Consider the following 12135-nt stretch of genomic DNA (forward strand, 5'->3'; position numbering starts at 1 on the left):
ACTATATAATCTTACTTAGGCATACAGATATAGAGAACTGATCGGTGGTTTCCAGGAGTAGGGGATTGGGGATGGGGAAAATGAGTGACAGAGGTCAAAAGGTACAAACTTTCCAGTTATAAAATAAAGTCATGGGAACTATAGTTAATAATACTGTGCTATATATTTGGAAGTGGCTAAGAGAGCAAATCTTGAAAGTTCTTCTCACAAGAAAAAAAATAGTTTGCAACTATGTATGGTGACAGATACTAATAAGACACTGTGGTGATCATTTTACAATATATATAAGTATTGAATAATTAGGTTGTACACCTGAAACAAAAATAATGTCATGTGTCAATTATACCTCAATAAAAAATAAATTTATTTGATGTATCAAAAATAAAAATCTATCTCTTTTCTTTTTACCTTTCTCTACGGCACCCTGATGGCTCAGATGGTAAAGAATCTGCCTGCAATTCAGGATACCCAGCTTTGATCCCTGGATCGGGTAGATCCCTGGAGAAGGGAATGGCTACCCATTCCAGTATTCATGCCTGGAGAATTCCATGGACAGATGAGTCTGGCGGGCTGTAGTCCACGTGGTCACAAAGAGTTGATGGACACAACTGAAGCGATTGAGCGCACATACCTAGACCTCTTCTCCTACTCTACCAGAGGTAAGCAAATGCTCATATCTGTCTCTGCTTGAAGGACCCTGTCTTCCCTGAAATTTCAGCCTGCTTGGTTACCCTGAATCCTCCACTCTGGATAGGTTATTCATTATTTCCTGCTACATAACAAATCATCCTCCAAATGTAGCAGCTTAAAGCAATAGAGGAGAAATATTATCTCACCATTTCCATGTCTCAGAAATATGAGAGTGGTTTGATGGGGTGGTTCTGGTTCAGAGTCTCTTATAAGGCTGCTGTGTAGCTGTCAGCCAGGGCTGTAGACAGCTCAAGACTTGAATAGGGCTGAAGAACTCTCCCCTGCAGTTGTCAGCAGCCTCAGTGCATTGCTGGCTGTTGTTCAGAGATTTCAATTCCTTGCCAGGTGGGCCTTTCCGTGGGTCTGTTAATAGAACGGCAGCTTGCTACTGCAGAGTAAGTGATGAGAGAGAGAAAGAGAGGGAAGAAGAAGAGATAGCAAGGGAGAGGGAGAACTCAAGACAGAATACCACCTTCTTTTATAACTTAATCTTGGAAATGACAAAGCATCACTTCTGCAATATTTTATGGCTTACACAGACTGACCCTGGTACAAATGGAAGGGGATAAGTACACAAGGGTGTAAATACCAGGAAGTAGGGGTCACTGGGGGCCGTCTTGGAAGGTGGTCACTACAGACAGTTTCAAGAAATGTAGTGGTTTTGTAGTTTATCCAACTTTTTCTTTTTGTTAGTGCAGGAACAATGAGGGACTCTCCAGTTTTCCACACCCCAGGCATAAGCAGAAGCCTCGAAACTCTGTATTTAAACTCCTATCTTACACCTCCCACCTCTTTGTTTTATTTGCTCTGTATTTTGAGAGAATTCCTTGGCACTAATTTTTAGTTCACTGATTCTGCCTTGATTATGTCCATCAGGCTTTCCATTATTTTTTCCCCTACCAGTCAGGTTTTTATTTCCAAGAAAATTTGAGTGTTTTTTTTAATCTATTATAATGTATTATATAGGATTAATTATGCAAGTTTCTGATAACTGCTTTTGGTCCAGGGATGGCGATATGACCCAAAGTTGCTCAAGTAGACTCAAGAAAAATATTTACATTCTATGGTTGAAGAGAGATTATTTTCCTCGTTCCCATTAAATTGAGTAAACAGGTAAAAATTCCTCTTTTCTGCTGGTAGTTACTTCATGACTAGGAGACATCCATCTTATGACATGGATTAAAGCAAAGCTGAGAAAGATTTTGAGGCTTGAATGCCATGGTTGAGCTGCTACATCAGCCAATCCTGAGGCCCACTTTATCTCTGAATTTCTTGCAAATGAGTTACTAGATTCTCTTATTGTTTGATCCAGTTTGAGCTGTGTTTTCCTGTAGCGAGATCCATCCTGTACCCATGTAGTCAGTCTTCCATTACTGAATGAATCCCTACTTCAAGCAAACAGAAGAAGAATCACACAGATAAGAACCTAATAAGAATGGGCTTCCATTAGTGTAAATTGGTACAACCACTATCGAAAACAGTATGGAGTAAGACAGAGTTGCCATAGGATCCAGCAATCCCACTCCTGGTCACATATGCAGAAAAAACTATAATTTGAAAAAATTGCATGCACCCCAATGTTCACAGCAGCGCTACTCACAATAGTCAAGACATGGAAGCAACCTAAATGTCCATCAACAGATGAATGGATAAAGAAGACATGGTATACATATACAATGGGACATTACTTAGCCAAAGAATGAAGTAATGCCATTTGCAGAAACATGGATGGATCTAGAGATTACCACACTAAGTGAAACAAGTCAGAAAGAAAAAGACAAATGTCACATGATATCACTTATGTGTGGAATCCAAAATATTATATAAATTAATTTATTTACAAAACAAAAACAGATGCACAGACATAGAAAACAAACCTATGGTTACCAAAGGGGAAAGGTGGGTGGATAAATTAGGAATTTGGGATTAGCTGGTACAAACAACTACATATAAAATAAATAATAAGGTCCTACTGTATAGCACATGGAACTATATTCAATATCTGTAATAAATTATCATGGAAAAGAATATGATAAAGAATGTATATATATATATATATATATATATATATATATATATATATATACATATATATGTAAAATGGAATCACTTTGCTGTATACCAGAAATTAACATGTTACAAATCAACTATACATCCATTAAAGAAAAGAATAGACTCCCATTAACATTGCCTTTTATCCTTAGCCTCACTCCCTTCACTTATCCTCCCCTCACTCCCCCTTTTACAAACTGATCCTTAACTTTGCCTCCCACCCACTCCTCATCTCCAATGAGTGGAACTCAGAGCTGTCATGAAGCACCTTCAGGACAACTCTGGCTCCCACTGACCATGAAGCCAATTCAGTCCTTGGCTTCAGAAGGTAAAGCATCTTTGATGCCTGTTGCAGGGCCTCACACTAGCCAGATTCATAAATGAGAGCCTTGCTGCCTGTTCTCATCTGTCCTTGTGTGATGACTCTCCTCTCTTAGGGCCCTTGCTTTCCTCTACGTTGAAAGTACTATACAGTACTGCACTATATTGTATGATAAACATTGAGGGAGGAAGACAGTACATTGAAAAGTGAAAATAAAAGTATTAGTTGCTAAGTCATGTCTGACTCTTCACGACCTCATGGACTGTAGCCTGCCAGGCTCCTCTGTCCATGGGATTCTCCAGGCAAGAATACTGGAGTGGGTAGTCATTTCCTTCTCCAGGGGATCTTCCCAATCCAGGGATCAAACCAGGCTCTCCTTCATTGCAGGCAGATTCTTTACTGTCTGAGCCACCAGGGAAGGCTGTACAGTAATTGGGCTGGACCATATGTCTCAAGGTCTCTCTTACTTCTGCCATTCTAGGATTCCTCCACTCCGAGATACAATAAACTCCATCTATTCTGGTTAGCTCAACACTCCATTTTGCATTTGGCACAGATCCTTTCAGCACTGTTCTCCTGCACTATATTGTATGATAAACATGGAGGGAGGAAGACAGAAGACCAGGTTTCCAAAGCCTCTGGCTCATGGCCCTGGAAGCCCCTGATTTCAGGCAGCTGATAACAGGGCAGCCTTTGCCAGGACTCACTCCCTTACTGGCCAAGAGGATTTTCCCTAGTCTATTGAGACACCCAGGGGATGAACAAACATGCCAGGAAATTATTTCCTCATCCCACATGGGATGTGGGATGAGGAAAGGAAAGACTAGGGTGATGGAAGGACACTTGGGAGATGAGAAGGAGCGGATTGGAAATCCCAAGGGGGCAGAGTTGGTCTAAGAGATCTCTGTTCTCTCCCCATCACCTGAGAGCTCCATTGGCCTTTTCCTCTCCCAGCCCCTCCCCAGCAGCTACATCAGCATCCCATCCCTCCCCATCCTGAGACTTACTCCAATTGCAAAGCTTTCCCCAGCCCCAGCTGGGTGGGGAGACCAAAGAGGGGAGAAGGTATAATTTTTAGTCCTATTTTGGGGAGGGGATGTAAAGAAGGAGCTGAGTGGAAGAAGGCAAAGAAGTAGAGCCTTTTGAAATGAAAACCAGGCCAAGTTCATCAGAGATTAACGTAGGAAGCGCTCCTCTCATCTGATAGGGCCCAGATGGTGGGCAGACTTGAGCTCGCTGACAGATCGTGATGGTCCACAGCCTGCCTCCTACTTCTCACCCTCATCTTGGAGAAAGAGATGCAGGCTCGCCCCCTCAGGAACCTTGGGGTGCCCCACGACTGGCTCCAGACCAGCTGGGGAGCCAGAACTCTACCTACAGGCTCTTTATGCCAACTGCTCATAAGCATGCCTATAGACACCCACGCACACAGAAAGGGGAAGAGAACAGACATGTGACCCAGGCTCCGTCTTCCATGGGAAGCCTGGCCTGGAAAAGAAAGGTCCTGAAGCACACTCTGGGCTTGTTCACTAGCCAGAAGTTGGTGGAAAGAGGGTTGTAGCCACCATCACAGCTTGAAGCCCTCCCTCCATCTCCCTGCAGGCTCAGTCACTGCTCCATCTCTTTCCTTCTCTTTCTAGCCAGGAAGACTCTAGCCAGAGCTGTCTCTATTCCCAGTCCTGCACTTTCTCATCACTACTCGCTCAACTCCTTGCCATCTGGATCACTCTCTTCATCCCAAGGAAGTTCTTCTGTTCCAACCATGTCATTGCTAAATTGCAGGGACATGTCACATCTCAGTTCTCAATGGTCTGGACCTCTCAGCATTATAAGACAAATTGGCACCTCCCTCCTCGAGCATCCCTCTCTTTGCAGAGGAGCTCTTCTGGTCTCCTGACTGTCCGTCATCTGTCCTCTTCATTGGCTTTTCTCCCTTTGCCTTTCCAATGCCTTCTTTTTCATTCCATTAGGGGTGGGGGCCCCTCTCGGCACTGTCCTCAGTTCCCTTCTCTCAAGACACGATCCCTGACACATGTCTTCCCTTCCAAAGTCTTTAAACACCAGCTCTAGGCTGATGCGGCCCAAAGCAACATCACAAGCCTCAGTCTCCCTCTGAGCCCCTGGTTTATCCAACCATCTGCCTCCTGAGAGCCCATTCTAGGCACCTAAAACTCAGCACAGCCCAGATTGTGGTCCTTATCTTCCCCCCAACTTCTCCTCCTGAGTTCCCCATCTCAGGAAAGGACACCACTGTCTATGCAGTAGCCAGAGTCAGAAATCTGAGACTCACCACACCTCCCACATCCTTTCAGCAAACAAGGTCTGTTGATTCTACCTCCTAAATAGAACTAGGACTCTGCTCCTCTCTATCCTCAATGCCCTCCGGCCCCCATGTTTCCTCCTTTCTCTCCTGAAAAATCATCAGCAGCTCTTATCTGATCATGCCACCTCCATCCTTGCTCTTCTGCAATCCATCTTTCTAAAAACATCACTTGATCATCACTTTAGTGCTCTCATATTAGACAACATCCCCCTCAGCTCCAATCCATTCATTGGATGCAGTTGACACCACTTACCTGCCATTCAAGGCCCTTTATATTTACCTCTAGTCTACTGTCCTGAGTGATAGCTTATTTCTCTTACATATTACCCCTTATGCAATTCCCATGCACCTTACAATCCAGCCACAAAGGTGTACTGTTCCCTTTATGCCTTGGCTCACACTTCTTAAAATTACTTTCCAGCTTTTTGTCTGGAAAACCCAGATACCACCTTGTCCAGGAAATCTTCCCAATTTACCAAGAAACATGACCGTCCTGTCTGAGTTCTCATGGCATCTTTCACTTGCCTTTTATGCAACATTTATACTGGCTTCTGTTTTAACTCTTAGAGTTCTCCTTTCTTGGCTAAATTGTGATCTCCTTCAGATTAGAAATAATGTCTGAGTCATCTTCATATAACCATTCTGTTGTTGTTGTTGTTGTTGTTCAGTGGCTCAGTCTTTGCGACCCCATGAACTACAGCTTGTTAGGCTTTCCTGTCCTTCACCACCTCCCTGAGCTTGCTCAAACTTATGTCTATTGAGTCAGTGATACCATCCAACCATCTCATCCTCTGTTGTCCCCTTTTCCTCCTGCCTTCAATGTTTCCCATCATCAGGGTCTTTTCTAATAAGTCGGCTCTTCAGATTAGGTGACCAAAGTATTGAAGCTTCAGTTTCAGCATCAATCCTTCCAATGAATATTCAGGGTTGATTTCCTTTAGGATTGATTGGCTTGATCTCCTTGCTGTCCAAGGGACTCTCAAGAGTCTTCTCCAACATCACAGTTCAAAAGCATCAATTCTCTGGCACTTAGCCTTCTTTATGGTCCAACTCTCACATTCATACATGACTATTGGAAAAACCATAGCTTTGACTATATGGACCTTTGTTGGCAAAGTAATGTCTCTGCTCTTTAATATTCTGCCCAGGTTTGTCACAGCTTTTCTTCCAAGGAGCAAGTATCTTTCAGTTTTATGGCTGCAGTCACCATCTGCAGTGATTTTGGAGCCCATAAAATAATCTGTCACTCTTTATTCTGTAGCCCAGGGCTTAATGGGTGATGAAAACCCTCTGATGTCTGACTAATTGATCACTCTATCAACTATTGTGGCTGCCTTCTTGAAAAAAAATCAATATTAAATTTTTCTATACTGAATGGAGGATCCTGAGTACCAGTCTAGTTGCCCCCAGATAGGGCATAGGCAGAGCAATTCTTTCCAAAATGGGTGTTTTTACTGGCATAAGCAATACTATGAACATCTTTGTGCATAAAACTATTTCTGTATTTTGGATTCTTTCCTTGGGACAACTAAGAACTGCGATCAGACTACCTGATTTTCTCAGGGAAAGGATAAGCCCCAAGAGTGGGGTAAGCCTTCCTTTCAGGTCCTCTTGGCTTCCCACATGGCTCAGTGGTAAAGAATCCACCTACCAATGCAGGAGATGCAAGAGAAGCAGGTTCAATCACTGGCCCGAGAAGATGCCCTGGAGTAGGAAATGGCAAGCCACTCCCGTATTCTTGCCTGGAGAATTCCATGGACAGAGGAGCCTGGTGGACTATGGTCTATGGGGTCACAAAGAGCCAGACTGGACTGAGCACACAATCACACACACTCAAACGCACTTGGAAACCTACCCTGGATCTTACCAGGGATCACAGGTGTCACATCTTATTAAAAAGCTACAGAATATGGTGCCAAGAAGACTTGGGACATGATGGAATGATGCTACACCATTGTGGGTGAGGATGCATGGCTCAGGGAAGAAGAGCAGCTCATTCAAGATTGTTCAAAAACATGACCGACTGAGCCAGGTCTAAGGACCAGGGTTTCCTGAGTGCTACGCCTTGCTCTTGCTTTCGGCATCTCATACCTTCTTTGGAATAGCAAGCAACTAACAATCCCCTGAGCAGAAGGCTAAAGATGGTTGCAAGAAAGAGTGGAGGCTCTGGGGAAGCAGAACCCTTGAGGATATGAAACAGTTGGCTCCTCTTAGGAAGCAGACCTTCACAACCTCTTCCATTCCCCTGTCCTCACAAGGACAGTAACTAGGCACTTCCCCAAGGAGATGGGAATAGCAGAGGGGAGAAGGGTGGGACTGAGGCCCTTAAAGGATGCAGTGGAATCACCCTGTCCTCTCTTCATCATTCTTAAGATAATACATAGTAATAACAACACCAGGAATAATAAACATTTAATTGTCTAAGCCTCTCAATATCGAGCCATTATGTTAGCCTTATCTTCATTTTACACATTTGTAATGAGGCTCAAAGAAGTCAACCAACTTGTTTTAAGCCGCATAACAAAGACTGAAAAGGCCTTGATGCTGGGAAAGATTGAAAGCAGGAGAAAGGGACGACAGAGGGTGGGATGGTTGGATGGTATCACCGACTCAATAGACATGAGCTTGAGCAAACTCTGGGAGATGGTGAAGGACAGGGAAGCCTGGCAGGCTGCAGTCCATGGGGTTGCAAAGAGCCAGACACAACTGAACAACTGAACCACAACAGAGACTGAGATACAGATCTGCCAGATTACAAAGTCTACAGGATTAACTCCAAGGACAGAAGTTTCCCAACTTCCAGCCAGTCTCAGGCCAGATATCTGCTGAGGAGAGGCAGGGGTCCTGAGTGCAGACCCCTCACCTCAGAAAGGGTTGTGGTGAAGAATAAAATAGATATATGTGAGCAGACAGGCATATTCATGGACACCTGATTGATGACAACGATGCCACTGCAGTGCCACAGGGAAGTGATAATATTCTCAGTGAACAGTGCTGGGTCAGTTGGATATCCATAGAGAAAAACATGATGCTGAACCCCTCCACCTCATACCATACACAAAATCAACTCTGTTTGGATTACAAATCTGAATGTGAAATGTCAAACACCAAAGCTTTAAAAAAAAAAAAAAAAAAAAAGGAACATTTTTGTGACTTTGGCAAGTGATTTCCCAGGCAAGAATACTGGAGTGGATTGCCATTTTTTCTCCAGGGGATCTTCACAACCCTAGGATCAAACCCACATCTCCTGCACTGGCAGGCAGATTCTTTGCCACTAAGGAAGCCCAGGGAATTGCAAATTAAAATGACAATGAGATAGAGTCCACTACAAACCATTCAGTTCAGTTCAGTTGCTCAGTCGTGTCCAACTCTTTGCGACCCCATGAATCGCAGCACACCAGGCCTCCCTGTCCATCACCAGCTCCTGGAGTTTACTCAAACTCATGTCCATCAAGTTGGTGATGGCCATCCAGCCATCTCATCCTCTGTCATCCCCTTCTCCTCCTGCCCCCAATCCCTCCCAGCATCAGGGTCTTTTCCAATGAGTCAACTCTTCGCATGAGGTGGCCAAAATGTTGGAGTTTCAGTTTCAGCATCAGTCCTTCCAATGAACACCCAGGATTGATCTCCTTTAGGATGGACTGGTTGGATCTCCTTGCAGTTCAAGGGGCTCTCAAGAGTCCATTAGAATGCCCCAAATCCTAAATACAGATAATACCAAATGCTGACAAGAATGTGGAGCAACAGGAACTTTCATTCATTGCTGGTGGGAATACAAAATGGTACAGACAGTTTGGAAGACAGTCTGGCAGTTTTTTATAAAACTAAATGTATTCATACCATATGATCTAGCAATCACACTTGATATATACCCCAAAGAGTTGAAAACTTATGTCCGCACAGAAAAACTGCACACAGATGTTTATAAGTAGTTTTATTCATTTGCCAAAACTTGAAAGTAACCAAGATGTTCTTCAATAGGTGAACTGATAGATAAACTGTGGGATATCCAGGTAAAATAGTATTATCCAGCACTAAAAAGCAAATGAGCTACCAAGCCATGAAAAGACATGGAGGAAACTTAATGGTATATTACTAAGTGAGAGAAGCCAGTTTCAAAAGGCTACATACAGTAGTGCATTCTAGAAAAGGCAAAACTATAGAGATAATAAAAAGATCAGTGTTTTCAGGGGTGAAGGGGAGGGAGAGATGAATAGGCAAAGCATAGTGGATTTTCAGGGCTGTGAAGCTCTTCTGTATGATACTATGATGGCGAATACATGTCATCATACCTCTGTCCACAGCCATAGAATCTACAACACCAAAAGTGAACCCTAATGTAAACTATAGGCTTTAGATGATAATTCTGTGTCAATGTAGATTTACTGATTATAACAGATGCACCACTCTGGCACAGGATTTGACAGTGGAGAGGGAGCTCATATGTAGGGGCAGAGGGTTTTAGGAACTTCCTTTACTTGCCACTCAATTTTGGTGAAAAATTACAACTGCTCTAAAAAATAAAAGAAAGCCTTAAAAAAAGGCTACACACAGACTGCAAGAGGCTATTGCAACACAAATATCCAACAAAGCACTTATATACAAACTCTTACAAATCAATGTGGGGGGGTGGGGGAAAAGACTAATTTTTTTAAAAACTTCATCAAAACTTGAGTACATACTTCTCAAAAAAAAAAAAAAAACTATTTTCAAGTGGCCAGCAAATGTATGAAATGGTGCTCAGCTTCACTAGTTCTTAAGGAAATGCAAACTAAACCTATCACACAATATCACATGCATTCCATTACATGACTAAAAGGAAAATGACAGAAAATCCCAAGATTTGGTAAGGATATGAAAGCCAGGACTCTGTGAACTGCTAATGGGAATGTAAATTGGTAGAATCATTTTGGAAAATTGATTTGCAGTATGTATCAAAGATAAACATATGGACAGGCTAAGGTCCAGCAATTGCACTCTTCAGTATATGCCCAGCAGAAATGCTTACATATATTCACCCAGAGATAGACCAGAATGTTCATAACAGCACCATTTATAGCAGACAAAAATTGGAACCCACCAAAAGTGTCTACCAACAGTACAATGGGTAAATAAATTGTGAGACACCACAGAATACAGCAATGAGAATAAACAAATTACACCTACACACAGCAGCAAGAATAAATCTTGCAAACATAATTTTCAGTGAAGAAAGACAGAAATAAAATTATACTGTATGGTGTCTTTCAGATGAATTTCAAATCCTGGTGAAACCCTTTGTAGTAATGGAACATTTCTGTATCCTGATTGTGATGGTGGTTATATGTATGTGATAAAATTTTATAGAACGATATACCAAACAAATGTGTACATAAACCTGGTGAAAGCGGGATAGATCTGTAGCTAAGTTTCTATCATTGTATACTGATGTCAGTTTGCTGGTTTTGATAATATACTATAGTTCTGTGATACATTATTGGAGGAAGCTGAGTAAAAAACAAGCAGGAATTCTCTGTACTACTTTTGCAGCTTAGGAGTCTAAGATTGTTTAAAAAAAATTTTTTTTAAACAGATAAAATCAATGGTGCAAGAAGTCAGGAGAGTAGTTTCCCATGGGGGAGTCAGGGTGACTGGGAGGGGTCATAGAATCTTCTGCAGTACTGTAATGGTTTGTTTCTTAATATGGGGGGTAAGTACATAGACACGTTCATTTTATGAAAATTCATCAATCTGTACACTTATGTGTATTTTTTTCTATGTATACTATACTTCAATAAAAAGTTTCTAAAAAATATATTTTAAAATATAATATATATAATATATATAATTACATATATGATTATAAAATAAATAAATTACATAAATATTAAATAACTAAAATAAATATATATAATATATATAATTATATATTTTATAAAAATATATTTTAAAAAACAATGATAGGAGCTTGACCCAGTGTCCAGCACACTGTAAGAGCCTAGGAAGAGTGTTTCTCTGTCTGGTTTTCTCCTGCCTAACTCTTCTGTCAGGTTCTAATTTGTGTTGTCCCTACTGTGGTCACACCCAGGTGAGCACAGTTCATAAAGAAGGTCCCTTAACCCAAACACTCCAAGACTAGGAATTCCAGGCAGATCTTAGGGAATAACAAGACCTTCTGGCAGGAAAAATACATCGCAGTGCAAAGTTTCAGGTGCCTCCATCCAGGACTGAGCACAATAAAAGCTTATTGTAAATACTAGGCACATAACTTTAGTAATAACCAATAATTGGTTTATTGGTTAAAACAAAAATACACCTCCTGAAAAAAGAACCCTGAAAATCTAAAACAAATCTTGACAATATAATAATCAAACAATATTCTATTGCTGGGAAGAATTTTGTACAAATTACAAAGGGTATACTTTGATTTTGCAATGCCTCTGGGTGGGAGAGGGTTCAGCTATTTGAGCTTTTTTAATAAGCTGTGCTACACTCACAAATGATGCTGCTTCCCATAGTTCCTCAAAATATTTTAGTTTTTTCTAATTTGGAGAATGAATATTCTTCCAAAGTCAAAAGGCATAAAAATTATTCAAACTGAAGACTACATTTCAGAATACCAGGTGCTTAGACTGCAATATTTCACAGTAACCATCCTAGCAAATTCAGGCTTATTTTTTGTCATTTAGCATTTAATGATTTTACACAAAGCAGCACTGATAATACTTCTGAAGGATCGCTTGAGAAGTCCTTTGACATTGTCAGTGTG

This window comes from Muntiacus reevesi, chromosome 9 (genome assembly GCF_963930625.1).
Source record: "Muntiacus reevesi chromosome 9, mMunRee1.1, whole genome shotgun sequence".
Taxonomy (NCBI): Eukaryota; Metazoa; Chordata; class Mammalia; order Artiodactyla; family Cervidae; genus Muntiacus; species Muntiacus reevesi.